General features: G+C 52.4%; 1 protein-coding gene across 1 annotated transcript in view; it reads right to left on the reverse strand.

Moving 5' to 3' along the window:
* The window catches only part of Nav1 (neuron navigator 1), a 230,739-nt gene extending 215,306 nt beyond the window's left edge, over nt 1-15,433 (reverse strand). The window contains exon 1 of the mRNA XM_048357254.1: nt 15,151-15,433. The gene's annotated coding sequence lies outside the window, so the exon portion shown is untranslated. The remainder of the gene's footprint in view (nt 1-15,150) is intronic.
* Nucleotides 15,434-18,520: the final 3,087 nt, after the last annotated feature.

An 18,520-nucleotide genomic window follows, 5' to 3' on the forward strand; every position in this document is an offset into this window, starting at 1 on the left:
GCTGAGATCTGAGGATCACAGTTGGGAGCTAGCCTGGGCAGGAAAGTCCACTAGACTCTTATCTGCAATAAAGTTGTTTGTTTGTTTGTTTAAGCCAGAAGTGGCACTGTGGCTCAAATGGTCGAGCAGTAGCCTTGAGCAAAAAAAAGTGATGGGGCAGTTCCTAGGCCCTGCGCTCAAATCCCAGGAACACACACACACACACACACACACACACACACACACACACACACACACACACACACACACAGGCCGAAGTTTGCCCAGGTCCCCTGGAGGAGCCAGGGACCCGCCCTGGGAAGGAGCCGGGAACCACCCTGGTTGAAGGAGTGGGTGGAGATATGGTATTTCAACATCTCTGCTCATGGCGTGGGAAAGCAAAGGAATCTCAACCTGACACCAGAGCCGCCTTCTCTTGGGGTGTCTTTACGGAAACGGCAGCCCATTTCCATGTCAGCCCCCTCCAGCCACCAGAGGGGCCCTGTGGTCTGGCAGGATCCGGGATGGCTGCGGAGCCAGGAGTCAGGGCCGCCTGCCGGGTCCCGGGCTGACTCAGGCTTGCTCTCTGCCCTGGAGAGGCACCAGCTGGCCCTTGCTTTGGCCCACGGCTTTTGCCCCACCGAGCCTGTGCCCTGGCTCAGGCCCCTGACGCTACACAAGATGAACGACTTTCTAGGAGCCTCATGCCCTGTGCGCGCGGCTCAGGAGTGAGGGTGGACTCTGCTGCCCAGCAGAGGGAGAGGGCCCCCAGGACCATGGGTTGGGGGAAGAGATGGGGGCTTCTCCTTAGCTGGCTGGTGGCTCAGGATGGACAAAAGAGGGGGCCAGGAGAAAGAGGAGCCCTCCCCCCCAATCTCTCCTCTATGATGAGATTCTTCCAAGGCCATGAGGGGCCTCTATCTCTCAGTGCCTTCCTTGCCCCCACAGAGATTCCAGCCCCTGCCCCGTTCTGTGACAATTGTTCATTGAAGTTCTCAATGGATCCAGGAATGAATGAATGAGGCATTGAACGCCTCTGTCTTGGGCACTGACTTCTCTAAGTATCACAGCCCCAATTCTTCTTAGGCCTGTCTCATTGGCTGACTGCATGGGGTACTTGAATGACAGACCCAGACCCTCCTCCCTGGCCCTCCCCTTAGCTGTTTCAGAGCCCTCTTCCCCCAGCACCCAGGAACCCAGCTGGCCCCAGCCCCCACTACCCTTCACCGGTTCCTGGCCTCTCTTCCGGAAACACCTTTTTCCTGCCCTGTGAGGCGCTACATTTCCTCACAGGAAGCAGCCTTGTGACTCCAGGGCGCTATTTATGGCAGGCTCCCATCCTTCTGCTCACCAAGGCCAGGGGCCCCAGCACAGGAGGTGAGCTGGACGCTGCCTGGGGCCGTCCAGGGTCCCAGCCCCTAGAAGGAAGCTGAGAACCAGGGGCAGAACCTAGAGGCTGGAGTGAGACCCATGTGGTTAATATTAACATCATCCGGCGGCCATACAAAATGATCAATACAGGAAGTGGTGCTGTGGCTCAAAGTGGTGGAGCACTAGCCTGGAGCTGAAGAGCTCCGGGACAGGGCCCAGGCCCAGAGTTCAAGCCCCATCACTGACAAAAGAAAAAAAAAATAAGATCAATACAGCTGAGTGCCAGTGGCTCACGCCTGTAATCCTAGCTATTCAGGAGGCTGAGATCTGAGGATGAAGGTTCAAAGCCAGCCAAGGCAGACAAATCCAACATACACTTTTCCTGCAGTTAAACAGCAAAAAGCTGGGAGTGGAGATATGGCTCAAGTGGCAGAGGATAAGCCTTGGGCAAAACACTCAGAGAGAGTACCTTGGCCCTGACTCGAGCCCCAGTACCAGCACCATCACATGGGGGGGGGGGGGGGGTGCGTGCACAGGTGCACACACGCGCGCGCGCACACACACACACACACACACACCTATCAATATAGGCAGACCAGTCACAGGAGAAGCACAGAAGCACATGCATGGGCCCCCGCCCCCCTGAACCGCCATGTCTGGGGGAGCCCTGGGCTCCCACCCCTCAGACCCAGAATAGTCACAGGCCTTTGGTCTGGAGAAGAGCAGCGATCGTAGCTTGGAGATGAACACATTTCTGAGACCCAAAGAGCAGAGGAGAGATTTGAATGGAATAGGAATGGTACAAGCAGGTCCCCAAGATAATGTCCCCAGCTACTTGTCTACCTCTGCACAAGAAGAGAGGTTCTCCTGGCTCGGAGGTTGGCACCACAATACACAGGGCGAGGGAGGGTTCTCTCCTACAGGGTTCCAGGGGACCCCACAGACACCTGAGTTTTGGATTTCTAGCATCTGGAAGAACCAAGATGATGAAATTTCTGGGAGGTTTTGTTTGGGGATTATTTCTTTTTATTTTATTTATTTTATTTTATTTTGTCAATTGTGGGGCTTGAACTCAGGGCCTGGGCACTGCCCCAGAGCGCTTTAGCTCAAGGCTAGTGCTCTACTGCTTTGAGCCCTATTGTCACTTCTGGTTTTCTGGTGGTTAATTAGTAATAAGAGTCTCACGAACTTTCCTGACCCGGATGGCTTCAAACCACAATCCTCAGCCTCCCGAGTGGCTAAGATTACAGGTGTGAGCCACCAGCACCAGGCTGGGATTTTAATTTTTAAGACAAAGCCTTGCTGTGTGGCCCTGGTTGGTCTCTAATTCGTAGTCCTCCTCATGGCTGGGATTACAAGTATGCCCCCCCAACCCCCAACACACACCTGGCCGAATTTCTCTTGAACTCAGCCACCCAGTTGTGGCACTTCGTTATGGCCACCCTGGTAAACTGATGCATGGTAGTCTAGCCACTGGACAGAGGAGGCCTCTAAGCTCGAGCCCCACCTAAGAAGTACGGTTGAGATTCAAGCCTCAGTGCTCTTCCAAGAAGACTCATCACGCCTTCCAAAGATTTCCCGGGTACTATTTTTGAGTCTCCACTCTACTGTGTGCCTTCCACAGACCCCAGTCGCGGAGCCCTGTGGGGGTTTCCTATGTAAAATCCCCTCCTCCTACCCACCCCTCCTTTCCTCTCCGAGCAGGGCCACGCTGGCTTGGATGTTCCATGTCAGGAGTGTGACATTAAATCTGCTGTCCCAACCCTCTCTCTCTCTTTCAGGCCATCAGTTTATCAACACATCTCTTAACTGATGCCACCCAGTGCCCGGCCCCATGCTGGGAGCCCGGTTCCCGCGTGTGCACACAGCCTGGTGGCCCTGCCACTTGGGACTGTACCCCAGCTAACCATTGCTTCATTCTGTCCTGTCTCCCCCCGCCCCTGCTCTGGGCCTGTGGTCTCTTCTCACTGTGGCAGGCTCCGGTCCTGTACATGTTCTTTTGGTGACACATAGGCCCAGATAACCCAGCTCAGCGATGTACACCACTTCAACCCATGCCAGAGAATAGCACGCTGTATGATGGGGAAGCCAGGGGCCAGTCCCTCAACAACCCTGCTCTTGAGCTCTAGGAGGTAAAAGTGGCTGCAGTCTGTGAAGGACAGCCAGCATGGCCTTTTATAGAAAGCCACAGAAATGAGAGATGGTCTGAGAACAAAGACCAATGGACTCCACACTGGTGGCTCACGTCTGTAGTCCTAGCTACTCAGGAGGCTGAGATCTGGGGTTCGTGGTTCAAAGCCAGCTTAGGCTGGCTAGTCTGTGAGACTTTTTTTTTGGGGGGGGGGGCCAGTCCTGGGCCTTGGACTCAGGGCCTGAGCAATGTCCCTGGCTTCTTTTTGCTCTAGGCTAGCACTCTGCCACTTGAGCCACAGCGCCACTTCTGGCCTTTTCTATATATGTGGTGCCGGAGGAATCAAACCCAGGGCTTCATGTATACGAGGCAAGCACTCTTGCCACTAGGCCATATTCCCAGCCCTTTTGAGACTCTTTAAGGACAAAAAAAGCAGGAAGTGGAGGTGTGGCTCAAGTGGTAGAGTGCTAGCCTTGAGTGAAAAAGCTAAGTGCCCAGGTCCTGAGTTCAACCCCTAGGACTGGAGAGAGAGAGAGAGAGAGAGAGAAAGAGAGAGAGAGAGAGAGAGAGAGAGAGAGAGAGAGAGAGAGAGAGAGAGAGAGAGAGAGAAACAAAACTTCCAGGATTCCCTTCAGGTCCCATCCCCAGCATATCTTAACTCTCAAAATCCTAACAGATATTATCTAATAGATATGAGCCTTAGGACAACTAGAGGATCTCCCATAAACTAATAACTGTGCTACATCCACACATCAGAAATGAAAAGAAACAAACTCCACCAGCTGAACATGAGTGAATCTAAAAATTATTTTGAGTTGAGCTTAGACGCGAAGAAAAAAGTAAAACATTTTACACGTATATGAAGTTCAAAACTAAACGGTGGTGATACAAATGAGCTCAGTGAACCAGTGGTGGGGGTCACTGATGAAAGAGACAGGAAGAAAACTGTGGGTTCACAGAAACTCCCTGTCTGTGGATTGGAGTGGGAGCTACATGAATCTAGACATTTGTCAAAATCCCATCCCGCTGGACCCTTGAGGTCTGCGCATCTCACGTCACACAGAACTAAGGAAAAGAAGAGACACGGGTTCCGCCCCTCTTGTCTGGAATCTGGTGGGAGCACAGGGTTTGGGGGAGCTGCTGCAGGTGAACGGACACACCCATGTCCTTCCACTCCTATCCTCAGGCTGTGCTCTTCTTGGTCCAGGGCTGGGCTGGGACAGCGGCCCAGGAACCATCACAGAGGCAGATGGAGTAAACAAGAGCGCCGGCCCATGGACCAGTGTGCCCTGCTCTTTTGGGTTTTGAAAGTCAGGCCCCTGCCTCCTAAGCATCCACGCTGAGCCCTCCCTGGTGTCCTGTTGCCATGGAAACAGCCCCTGTCTATGTTTTGGCCCATATGCCTTAAAGTTCATCACTTCACGTTTCCCCGCCTTCCAATATACTTCGCCTCAGCCACACCTGCGGCTCCTCATCCCCAAGCCAGGGCTATTCATAATACCCTGGAAAACATCCCGAGCCAGATAATAGGTAGGCACTGCCAAAGGAAATCCTATGGCCCTCCAGGGGCCTGCAGTCTGGAGCCTAGCGGGGCCTGAGGGACCTTCCATCTTAGAGGCTATACCAGAGGCCCTCCCACTCTGTCCCTGTGACCCCAGACAGGGAGACATTCCCCCATCTGGCGCATAAACACCTCTGTGGAGATAAATCTACCCAGAAACACAGTCTTCAGGGCTGGGAGCCCAATGCTTGGGGCATCTCGGGTTCCTTGTCACACTTGTCCCATGTAGACACTGCCTAGACCAGGTGTTCGATCACAAGGGAGCAGCGACCCCGGGCTTCCGAAGAGGGGTGGTGGATGGCCACACTGATTTCAGGATAGAAGGCCAAGTCCCACTTTTAGGACCTAGATCCTCACAATTTTATGGGGCCCACAACATCAATCCCATTTTACAAATGAGAAAATTTAAAAGGAAGGTGCCAGTGGTTCATGCCTATAATCTTAGCTGCTCAGGAGGCTGAGATCTGAGGATCAAAGTGTGAAGCCAGCCCGGGCAGGAAAGTCCTTGAGATTCTTATCTCCAATTAACCACCAAAAAAAGCCAGAAGTGGAAGCGTGGCTCAAGTGGTAGAGCACTGGCCTTGAGGGAAAAGGCTCAAGGAGAGTAGTTAGACCCTGAGTTCAAGCGCCAGTACTGGCGCGCACACACAAAGAGGAGAAAAGCAGGGTGCTGGTATGGTAGCTCATACCTGTGATCCTAGCTACTCAGGAGGCTGAGAACTGAGGATTGCAGTTCAAAGCCAGCCCAGGCAGGAAAGTCTGTGAGACTTTTATCTCTAATTAACCACCACCAGAAAACCAGAAGTGGTGCTGTGGCCCAAAGCAGTAGAGGGAGTGCCCAGGCCTCCTGAGTTCAAGCCCCATGACCAACAGAAAAAAAAGGAGGAGGGGGGAGGGAGAGGAGGAAAAAGGAAAAAAAAAGCAAGAGAAATGAGTAGGAAACAGACAGGAAGAAAACTGAAAGTCCCCGAATTTGTTGGAACCCAAATCAGGCTGACTACAAAGGCTGGGAATTTTTGCCTCACACAGCAGAGACCAAGCCAAAGGCAAGGAGAGGAAGCAAAGGGGGGTGGGGGGGTCCTCAAAGCCAGTCAGAGAAATGCAAAGGGGCGGGGCACTCCTCCCTGCCCACCCGGCCTGTCCCTGGCAGGTACCCTGTACACCCATGCCATCGGCTCGCAAAGCTTCCTGGGTTCCCACTGTGTCCCAGGAGCTGGCTAGGCCACTTCTGTGTTCCCAGCCCTGCTGAGTGTCCAGACAGCTGTGGTCCGCCTTGGGCAGAACGCGTCCGCATGCCAGCCCCCGCCCGCCAGCCCAAACATAGAGGCCTTTGTCTCGGCTGGATGTGGATGGTGGATGGTCACAATCTCCACGGCTAGCTCAGCAGCGGCCCCTCCCACGGACTTCCCACAGCACCCCCAAATCCTGTGGTCACTTTCTGAACCTCCCTACTGGCCTCTGAGCTCTTCCTGGCCAGGGTGAGCCAGGAGACGTGGAGGGATGAGTCAGAGGTGGAGCGGCATCTTGGTGAGGACACTGCAGACGAGCTGGACTTCACAGGGGTGGCTGAGGAAGGAAGGGGAGCGTGTCGGTCGGTGCACACTAGCTAGGTTTACTGAGAAGTTCTGATGGATCATCACCCTCAAGAGGCCTACATTCATGCCTGATGGTGCTTTTCAATCCTGAGGAGGAAATGGGAAACAGAACTGAACACACAACCCTTTTAAACCAGGTTCACAATCCTAGTTACTCAGGAGGCTGAGACCTGGAGGATCTCAGCTCGAAGCCAGCCAAAGCAGGCAGAAAAAGTATACAAGAATCTATCTGCAATTAAGCAGTAATTAAACTGGAGACATGGCTCAACTGGTAGGGCACCACCTAACAAACAAGCTGAACAAGCAAAAAACTTAACTCTTTCATACTGTTTGACAACTCGGATAAGAATGAATAGGAATGAAAAAAAATAGTAATTTTCAAATACTTTTTCTTCTTTTTTTGGCCAGTCCTGGGCCTTGGACTCAGGGCCTGAGCACTGTCCCTGGCTTCTTCCCGCTCAAGGCTAGCACTCTGCCGCTTGAGCCACAGCGCCGCTTCTGGCCATTTTCTGTATATGTGGTGCTGGGGAATTGAACCCAGGGCCTCATGTATACAAGGCAAGCACTCTTGCCACTAGGCCATATCCCCAGCCCCTCAAATACTTTTTTTTTTTTTTTTTTTTGCCAGTCCTAGGGCTTGGGACTTAGGGCCTGAGCATTGTCCCTGGCTTCTTTTTGCTCAAGGCTAGCACTCTGCCACTTGAGCCACAGCGCCACTTCTGGCCATTTTCTATATATGTGGTGCTGAGGAATCGAACCCAGGGCTTCATGTATGCGAGACGAGCACTCTTGCCACTAGGCCATATTCCCAGCCCTCAAATACTTTTGTTTTGATACCAGTATATGCTAGTACAAGGGCTTGAACTCAGGATTTTATGCTCTCACTCAACCGTTGTTTGCCTATATGAGGTCCTGGGTTCAATCTCTAACATCATACGATTCGGCGCTGGTGGCTCAGGCCTGTAACCTAGCTACTCAGAAGGCTGAGATCTGAGGATCACGATTCAAAGCCGGATCAAGTAGAAAAGACTGTGAGACTTTTATTCACAATTATCAAAGCCAGACCAAGAAGAAAAGTCTGTGAGACGTTTATCTACAATTATCCACACAAAGAGGTGTGGCTCAAATGGTAGAGTGCCAACCTTGAGTGAAAAAGTCAAACCAGAGTACAAGGCCCGGAGTTTAAACCCTACGAACAGCACAAAACAAACAAAAATGCAACATAATTCTGTGTTTGTGTGTATATATATGTATGTACAAAATGTGGTTACATTGTATGGCATTAAGATTTCATTAAACATCTGTAAGATTTCAAGTTTGTGTCCACTGTGTTCATATTTAAATTTAATTTTCATAAAAATGTATTATAGTTGGAAATAATTTCCAGGTAAACTTTTTCTCACTTTCCAATAATTTCTACATATATACCAAGAAACAGACAATTTCAAATGATTAACAAATGAAATGATAGTGTCCAAATGTGTGTGTGTGTGTGCGTGTGCACAACGGTGCAGGGGCTTGAACTCAAGGCCTAGGCACTGATCCTTAACTTTTTCACTCAAGGTATTTCCCAGCAATACCTCGCTTCCTACATGACATGCAGCACAAGTTGCTCTACTAATTGGGCAGCTTTGATAACTCTCTGAACTGTTCACCAGCAAAAGAGAATACCAGTACCTTTCTTGCTTAGTTATTGCATATACTGTGTTAATGATATGAACACAGGCTCTGATGACGCATGTCAGCAATCTTAACTACTTAGGCTGAGATCTGAGGATCATGGCTCAAAGGCAGCCCAAGCAGGAAGGTCCATGAGACTCTTATCTCCAATTCACCACCAAAAAGCCAAAAATGAAGTTTAATTCAAGTGGTAGAATGGTAGTCTTGTGCAAAAAAGCTGGAGGAGAGAACTCAGGCCCTGAGTTCAAAGCCCCAGAACCAACATACACACACACACACACACACACACACACACACACACACACAGAATAAATAAATAAAACCTTGTGGGGCTGGGGATATGGCCTAGTGGCAAGAGTGCCTGCCTCGTATACATGAGGCCCTGGGTTTGATTCCCCAGCACCACATATACAGAAAATGGCCAGAAGTGGCGCTGTGGCTCAAGTGGCAGAGTGCTAGCCTTGAGCGGGAAGAAGCCAGGGACAGTGCTCAGGCCCTGAGTCCAAGCCCCAGGACTGGCCAAATAAATAAATAAATAAAACCTTGTAGAGCAACCTTGCTATATTTTACATTAGAAAGTGCCTTTAGCCAGGTGCTGGTGGCTCCGGCCTGTAACCCTAGCTACTCAACAGGCTGAGATATGAGAATCACAGTTTGAAGTCAGCCTAGGCAGGAAAAGTCCATGAGACGCTTAACCTCCAATTAAGCAACAAAGAGACAGAAAAGGAGCTGCGGCTTAAGTGGTAGAGCACTAGCATTAAAGGTCAGCGACAATACCCAGGCCCTGAGTTCAAGCCCCAGGACTGGCACATGCATGCACACACACATACACACACATACACACACACACACACACACACTCAAGTTCCTTTAATGTCTCCTCATCCCTTCCCCTGGCACCAAGGGAGGAGGACTACGCACCTTGCCAGGGAGGCTCTTGGTAAAGCCCATGGCGCCTAAGGAATGACAGAGGGCACACTGGTCTGGGGGTCAAGAACCAGCATGGAACAGAGTGAGGTGCCCCACAATCAAGCCCCTCCAACGCTTGGAGGAGGAGCAACCAGGCAACCTGACAGAAGTCCCACGCCCCCAGAGGAGAGACAAGGAGGCAGCTGCTGGGTCCAGGTCCTGGCTGGGACTTCTCAACCGTGCATCGCCTCAGCTGTCTCTCCTTTGTTCAAGGCAACAGGAAGAGAACAGTTGGTGCCTTGGCACTACCGAGGCTCCATTCACTCCTTCTCAGTCAACCCAATTATCTGCACCAATGAGCTGGGAAAAGAGGCGTTGGAAATTGACTTTAGCAATAATTTATTGAGGAACTGTTCTACGCTTGAGGTCTACCAGAAGAATCGGATAATGAGACAAAAGTGACTCAACTACAAGCAGCATAAAGAAACAATCCAATCCGACTTGGATCACCCCTTCCCAGACAGCCCAGTCCTCAGGGTTTCAATATCAAGTGGGAAGAAAAAACAACTGCTTTGCCTCCAGACAATCTGTGCCATAGAGCTCGGAACCGGGCTCTGTATTTCCAGACACAAGCAGAGAGGAACTGAGGACTCTTCGTGGATCCTGAATAGAATGAAGAGGGCAAGCGGCCCGAGAAGAGGAGGACGCCCTAGTCTAGCATCCTGGGAAACAATGTCCTGTGAGAAAGACACTGTCATCCTACTTTCCTTTTTAATATTTATTTTTATTATTGTTTTTACTTTGTGCCACTACTGGGGCTTGAATTCACAGCCTTCTGCTCTCATTCGGCTTTGTCACTCAAGGCTGGTGCTCTACCACTTGAGCCAGAGCTCCACTTCTGGTTTTTGCTGGTTAATTGGAGACAAGCGTCTCATAGACTTTGCTTTGCTACCTGGGCTGCCTTCAAATCTTGATCCTCAGATCTCAGTCTCCTGAGTAGCTAGGCTTACAGGTGTGAGCCACTGGCTCTTGGCTGTCATTTTATTTTTCTTAAGGGAAGACACTGTCTTTTTTTTTTTTTTTTTTTGCCTGTCCTGGGGCTTGAACTCAGCACCTGGGCGCTGTCCCTGAGCCTCTTTGTGCTCAAGGCTAGCACTATATCACTTGAGCCACTGCACCATTTCTGGCTTATTCTGAGTAGTTTATTGAACATAAGCGTCTCATAGACTTTTTTTTTTTCTGCCCTGGCTGGCTTCAAACTGCAGTCCTCAGATCTCAACCTCCTGAGTAGCCAGGATTACAGGCGTGAGCTACCAGCACCCAGCTAGAAACTGAATCTTTAAAATGGTCTTTAGCCTATCTAAGTAATAATGACACTAATTATGTTTACAGTTGCCAATCCTTGCCAAATAGTTGTCATGTAGCAGACTCTACATGCAAAATCAAGATCTGAGTGGTGACTCCAAGTCTGGCTTGTTTGATGATACGAACCTCGCCAGTATGTCATTTATCTTTACTAAAAATCTGAAGGACATAGAGCTGCTGAGCCCAAGAGGAGATGAGGTCAGACACACAGTAGCTACTTCCAAACAGTAAATGGCTGACATTTCTCAGGCAAGCAGACTCACTCTGTATGGCTTAGTTTGAATATCTCCCTGCCACATAGACACACCAGCTACGCACTTTCTTTGGGAATAGATCTGGGTGCAGTCCTAACCTTTTGGTATCTTTCTTCCATGTGTTGAGTCATGGGTGTGACCATGACAGATTGCTACAAGGAGGAACTCTGAAAGACAGAGCTGTCCAGCTAGGAAACAGGGTAATTTCGGATCACTGTTGCTAGGAGTTCCCCAGAAACAGAGAAGTCTGAGCTGGATGCACCCTGGAAGCGAGGCTTTAAAGAGGCCTGACCTAATGGATGGAGGAGAGAGGAAGAGTGTAGAACACTGAAGGTTCTTTTCAACTTGGAAAGTTTCATTAGACAGAAGTTACTCAATTTATAAACATCTTTTAAAAATCAGGGAAGGGATGTAAAAAGGATCAGCACTGACCAGATGTGAAGGGAACTGCATCACTAAAAGCTGTCAATGGTTCCAGAGAGCAAATCAGCTCAACCACGGAGGAGTTCTAAGCCTCACAGTGTATATTACAATTACCAAGGGAAGTTTACAACAGCTACTGGAGCTGTATTCCAAACCAAATAAAGCAGAGTCTCTGGGGAGGGCCCCGGAGTAGGTCATGTTTAAAACGTCCCCAGGTGATACTAATGCGTAACCAAGATGGAGAAACACCAGACTAGAGGAAAATCAAATTTGTAGTGGGCCTCTGGGCCACCAGAATCAGCTTATCTCTACCTCTGGGCCTGCTATGTCCCGATATGAGAGACCTGTTGGAGATTTGTGAGAAGTCAGGAGGGTAAGGCCTTTTAACCCCCCAAGATCTGAAGCCCTGACTTTTCTAGTTATTAGTGTTCGTGAATTTATCAATAGACAGGAGAATGAAGGTCTGGGGAGATGAGGAGATAAGGAGTGGGAATTACTCTTTAATGAGTATAGCGTTTCAGTTTGGGAAGGTATAAAATGCTCTGGTGGTAATGATTACATGGTTTAAAGTATTTAATGCCACAAAATTTCTACACTTATGAACTTAAAAAGAGTTTAAATGTTTAATTTTCTGTCATATGTATATGTATATCACCATAATAAAAAATGTTTTTTATGTATGTCAGTACTGGGACTTGAACTCAAGGCCTCACATTTTAGCTTTGTTGCTCAAGGCTGGCACTTCTACCACTTGACCCACAACCCCACTTCTGGCTTTCTGATGGCTAATTGGAGACAAATGTCTCTTGTATTTGTCTGCTTGGGTTAGCTTCAAACTGCGATCTTTAGATCTCAGCCTCCTGAGTAGCTAGTATTTGCAGGTTTGAGTTAACAGTGCCCAGTTCATAACAAAAAGGTTTTTAATGTTTCAAATACAGTAATTATAAAGGAAAATGTAATTAGCATGAATCAACCCAACCAACTGTACGTGCTTTTTTTTTTTTTTGGCCAGTCCTGGGCTTTGGACCCAGGGCCCGAGCACTGTCCCTGGCTTCCTTCTGCTCAAGGCTAGCACTCTGCCACTTGAGCCACAGCGCCACTTCTGGCCATTTTCTGTATATGTGGTGCTGGGGAATCGAACCCAGAACCTCCTGTATGCGAGGCGAGCACTCTTGCCACTAGGCCATATCCCCAGCCCCCTGTACGTGCTTTTACCAGTGGTCTGGAGACAGAAAACTTTGTGCAAGAACCTTCCATGGGATTTGTCTCAGGAGTGCAAGGATGGCTCAGTGTGAGAAAAAAACAACCGATTCAATGGACCACATTGCCAAAATGAAGGAGGAAAATAGCCATATGATTATCTCAAGTTATGTGGGAAAATCAAAAGGCATTTGACAAAAGCCCAACAGCCTTTTACAAGAAAAATGCTCAGAAAACTAGAAACAGGAGACTCTCACCACACATTAAAAAACATTTATGGAAAACCCATAGCTAATGCCAGACTCAAAACGAGAAGCCATCCGCAAAGATGAGAAACAATGGGAATGTCCACTTTCACTACTGCTATCCACACTCAACTGAAAATTCCAGCCAGAGTAAGAAAAACAAATTAAAATTAAAACTATTTCTATCCACAGTTGACGTGTTTCTATGTCTTTAAAAAAAATCTCAAATAATCCATATACCAAAAAGACTTCCAGATTTAACAAACAAACAGAACAGAGTACAAGATCAACACACAACACAAACAGCCCTGTTTCTATACAACAGCAACAGACAATCCAAAAAGGAAGTGAAGCAACTATTCCATTTAGAAAAGCTTTCAGAGCCTCTGAAGATTGGACATCAGAACCATCTTTAGTGCTCTGAAGTGGAAACATCTCGTTTTAGCCGTCTGTGGTGGAGGCACATGCATCAGCGCCTTTAATTTTTCATGCATATTAGTGCATCTCACATTAAAATTAAGTAGAGCAAATAGATTTGATGAGGCCCATCACGCCAATGGCACAGGGCGTGCGTAGGGCGTGCGTAAGAAGTTGAACCACATCCATGGGCCAGTCATGGTGGCCTGTGGCTCGGCCATCCTGTCGCGACTCACGTCCCAAGAGTCAGAGGAAGCTGGGAAGCAAAACCCCAGGCCCCTTGGAGGAAACCAAATCTGAGTCAGCCTTCCTAGGAGGCAGAGGGAGCTGATTAGGCCCGGGGAAACTGTTCCCTGAGATGCTGAGGGGTGAACTTTTCACTTGAAAAATTGTTGGGTTATTTCCCCTCCCCCAAGTCAATAAAGGAACTTAAAGTGTTTGAAATACTCCCCCCCCCCCCCATAAGACTAAGACACAACTATGAAGTGGTTGCCAAGGCTGGCCACATTTCTTAGATCTGGTTCCATAGGAGATAGGTATTTTTACCCCTCGCTGTGTTTCCCTTCCTCTTTGCTGCTAGCAGCTAAGTAGCATCAGCTGAGCCCTCTCCATGGTTGCAGTAGGAACAGAAAATAGCTGAGTGCAAGGAGGCGATCTGCGCAGAGGGCGAGCCTGGGTGGGAAGCAGAAGGCCCTAGGACTGGGCAGGCAGGCAGCAGCTCTGCAGCTGTGCCTCTCCCTTCCTTCAGGGGGCTTGGATTCTTGCCTAGGAAGGAGAAAGTCTTCGAGTCTCTTAGCCCCAATGAACCAGCAAAAAGATGAACGTGGAGCTGTGGTTCAAGTGGCAGAGCACCAGCCTTGAGTAAAAAAGTGAAGCAGCGCCCAGGTCCTGAGTTTAAGCCCCAGCACCTTCACAAAACAGAGGGGGGGGGGGGGAGGAAGGGAAGGGGCAGAGGGGGAAGCGAATGGGGAGACTCGCAGCCATTCCCTCTCTGCTTTCCTGCTTCAGGGCCAGCCCAAAGATACACCAACTAAACTTCAAACCGAGTTAAAAAAGAAAATAAAGCCTAGGCACGTTGGAGCCACCGGCATCTTGAAAGCACAGCCGTCCGTTCGGTGTGGACGTCCTCCGGCCCCAGCGCGCACACACGTGGGGTTCGGGGGGACCCCGGGTGGCTAGTCCACTGCTTCTGCAGCGAGAACTGGCCGCAGGCTCCGGGGCGTTGCATTTGAACCAGCCAATGGCACATCCCAAGCCCCGAACAGGAAGCCAGACACCCGGCGGCGGGCGGCGTGCGGTCCCGGGTCGGCGCTCCCCTCCCCGCCCGCGCCAGCTGCGCCCCTCGCGGCGGCGGCGTCCCGGCCACTCCCCGGCTGGCTGCCCCGTGCTGGGCGCCGGGGGACACGGAGCCCCCGCGGCGGAGGGCCCTGACCCAGCCAGCCACCGCTCCGCTCCACTCCGGTGCGCCCCGCTTCCTGCCCGCCCCCCCCCCGCCCCCGGTTACTCCCGGCCCCTGTCTTTGGGGGGGGGGCTTAGGGATGAGAAGGGAGCCCGCAGGTGAGCGCTCCTCGTCCTCCTCCTCCCCGTCCTCCTCCGGGAGCCCCCGGGCAGGCGCCAGACAAGGAGACTCGGAGACCCTGCGGCCGGCCGGGCGCTTCAGGGCGCATCCCGGGGGGACCCCAGGGCACGTTTTCTGGAAGGTCACCTGTCCCCGCCGTCCCGGCGCGCCCCGAGGGGGGCGAGACCGGTCCCGGGAAGGGGAGCGAGGCCGGTGGGCGGTGTGCGTGCGGAGGAGCGGGGCCCCCGCAGAGGTTTCCGTCTAGGGAAACTGAGGCTCGGGGGTGGGCGCCGCTGGCATCTCCGGGTTATTTCCGAGCGCTTCTCCCGATCCCATCCCGGGCACTGGTGTTCGTCCCCCGGGGGGGACGGGACTGACTGCAGCCCGGCCGAGCCCCGCAGGACGCCGCCGTCCCAGCCCGCCAAGGGTGAGGCTGCCGACCCCGCCGCGCCCGCCACTCACCCGCACGCCGGCCCGCTCGGGGCGCGGGATCCACGCCGCGCCGCGCGCCGCCCCGCCGGAGCGGCGCTGCTCCCCGCGTCCTCTCCCCGCGCGCGGGAAGTTGCCGGGGCGTGGGGTAGGGGTCGTGACGGCCCCGCGCACGGGGCTCAGCGGCCGCGGCGCGCTCGGATCTCGGGCCTGGCTCTCGGGGCGCCGCCGGCCGCGGCCCCACCGTACGGAGGAGGCGGCGGCATCCCGAACAAAGTCGCGTCCCCGGGCCGGGCGGCGGGGCGGAGCCTCGAGACCCGCTGCCCCGGGCACACGCCGGCGGGGGCGGGGCGCGCGGGGGGGGCGGGGAGCGGGGTCCCGGGGGAGGGGGGGGTCCGGGGAGCCGGGCCCCCCCTTCGCCTACCCGCCGCCCGGTGCCAGCCCAGCCCGCGGGAAGCGGGGGGCGCGGGGCCCCGTCCACACTTTGTCACCGGAGAGCGATCCGCGTAACCCTTCCCTGCCTCCCTTCGCGCGCGCCCCGCCTCCCCGGCCGCTCGCGGGGGGCGCGGCCCGGGCCCGAGCGGGCAGGGCAGGAAGCCTTTGCACAATCGAGCCTTTCCTTTGCTGGGGACCCGCTACCGCCACTTCCAGGCCCGGCCCCCCCACCCCGCTCCCACGTCCTCCCGGTGGGTGGCCGAGCGTCCCGGCTTCCCCCCCCCCCCCGCCCCCAGCTTCTTCCTCTCCATACCCGCCCCCAGGGTCTTGCGGAATGAGCTAGAACCCTTGCTTGCCGAGGAGAGGACTAGCCCCACAAATGTCCAGCAAGTAGTTGGTGCTCAATAAAGTAAGTGACCCTTCCTGCCACACACACACACACACAAAAAAAAGTGGGAAGAGGGGGAAGAAGAGGGAGAGAGAGAGAGTGACCAGACCTTGGGACAAGGCTTGGGGTGAGCAGCCATCTGCAAGGCTGGCAGATCGCCCCTGCCTCCGTAGCCCCGGGCAGCAAGGGGACAGGCGGGCGGGATCAGGTGCGGCATGCTCTGAGCTGTGTGACACACAGGGACTCCTGGGCCACGGAACCCCCCCCCCCCCCCCGCACATGAGCAGCAAACGTGGGAGGTCTCAGAGCTGGGCAGCTCCCGCAGGCCGTGGGGGCAGAGGCAGGATTCGAGCCTGAGTCCTCCCTGCATAATGTGGCTGGGACACAGGAGGGAGATGGGAAATGTCCACACTAAACGGGACACCACGGTGACCCCAGGGATTCCCCGCCACCCGCGGCTCACGCCTGTAATCCTAGCTAACTGAGTGAGGAGACTGAGATCTGAGGATCTTGGTCAAAGCCAGGAGGGGAAGGAAAGTCCATGGGACTCTTATTTCCAAATAACCACCAAAACTCCAGAAGTGGAGCTGTGGCTCAAGTAGTAGAGCACCAGCCTTGAGGGGCAATAAATAGCTCAGGGACAACTCCTAGGCCCTGAGTTGGCGCCTTGGTACGGCTGCATGTGTGCACACCCAAGGCCTGCCAGTGTATCAGGGGAGGGGATTTCCTTCTGCGAAGGGAGTTGATTGCCTCTGGGAGGGGTGGAGGGGGCTGCAGGATGATGCCCAAAGTGAGACCCTGGCTCTGTACACAGTGATTAAAAGTAGCAGCTGGGGCCTTCTCTTTACTAGCCAATATAACTTGAACACGTTCTTTGGCCTCTAGCTGCCTCCGTTTCTTCACTGTGGGTAGAATGGTAACAGTTCCCTCTGGTAAGATTGCTGGGAGCATTCAATGAGATAGTACAGCAAGCACACAGCATAGTGTCTGGAACATAGCACACACTTAAATGAACACCAAGGACTACAATCCTGCATCTAACCGACATTCAGTAGTGCACTAATTGGAGTCCCTGCTTGCTTCCCCAGTCAGGTTAGCCTGCAGAGGGAAGCCTGGCCCATAGGAAGAACTGTTGTTAGTCGTGGTGGTGCACACCTGTAATTCCAACATTCAGGAGGCTGAGGCAAGGCAGGAGGACTGTCAGTTTGAGGTCGGTCTGAGCTACCTAATGAGACTCTGTCTCAAAAGCCAAGAAGAGCCGGGTGCTGGTAGCACATGCCTATAATGCTAGCTAATGAGGAGGTGAGATCTGAGGATCACAGGTAGAAGCTAGCCCGGGAAAGGAAACTCTGTGAGACTCTTATCCTCAATAAACTACTCCGAAAAAGCCAGAAGTGGCACTGTGGCTCAAGTGGTAGAGCTCTAGACTTCTTGAGAAAAAGAACCTGAGGGACAGCACCCAGGCCCTGAGTTCAAGCCCCAGGGCCAGCACGCACACACACACACACACACACACACACACCAAGGAGGAGGAGGGCTAGGGATGTGTGGCTTTCGTGGTAAATCATCAACCTGGCCAAGCCTGGCGCCCAAACTCCAGTATGCCAAAGAAAAGGAACACAGAAGAGGCAGGTGGGGGGAGGAGCAGCTCCATCCTTTCTTGAGCACAGGGAGGGTGGGATGGCTGAGGTTCCGGCCCTCCTAGGCTCGGGGATGCAGGATGATGAAGGAGAGGTGCAGGTGGACGTCAGTGACTCTCCGGCCCCACCCTCCGTGAGGCGGCACTCAGACCACGCCCATCCAGGTCAGCAATGCGGGCACTCTGCATGGTACCCAGAGTGGGAAAGAAGCCCTTAACTCTTATTTTGTGAGTTAATCTTTTCCTGCCAGGCACTGGTGGCTCATGTCCATAGTCCTAACTATTTATCTGAGGATTCCAGTTCAAAGCCAGCCTGAGCATACGAGTCCATGAGATTCTTATCTCCAATTAACCACCAAAAAACCTGGAGGTGGAGCTGTGACTCAAGCAGTAGAGTACCAGCCTTGAGCAAAAAAAAAAAAAAAAAAGGTAATGGACCACTGTCCATGTGTACACACACACACATTAATATTTTCCATCACAAGGTCAGTATTTCTATCCTGCATGTGAGTAGCTGGTCACTTAATCCTCTCTGTCCCTGCTCCAACACAATATCCCCAGCATTGACCTCCAAAGAGAACTCACAGTTGTGGGCAAACGGGGTGGGGGTGGGGGTGGTGTGGGCTAGATTGAGGGAGGAGGCAGGAGAAGCCGGTCTGCAGTGGGTGGCAAGCAGGGGGTTGAAGACAGAAGTTGGGCAGGACAGAGCAGCGGAGAGAAATGTTTGGTTAAGATATAGGATCCGTGGTAGAGCGACCATGTGGCTCTGAGTTCAAACCCCAGTACCAGCCAAAAAAAAAAAAAAGAAGAAGAAAAGAAACAGGGCCCCACCCAGCCCAGAGTGGCCTCTGCCAAGTGCGTACCTTGTAAGTGCTTTCTGTCTGAACACGATGACTCAGTTACTCTGAATCAAGCAAATGGATTTTCCTTAAATATGAGAA

The sequence above is a fragment of the Perognathus longimembris genome, chromosome 11, assembly GCF_023159225.1.
Source record: "Perognathus longimembris pacificus isolate PPM17 chromosome 11, ASM2315922v1, whole genome shotgun sequence".
In the NCBI taxonomy this organism is placed as follows: domain Eukaryota; kingdom Metazoa; phylum Chordata; class Mammalia; order Rodentia; family Heteromyidae; genus Perognathus; species Perognathus longimembris.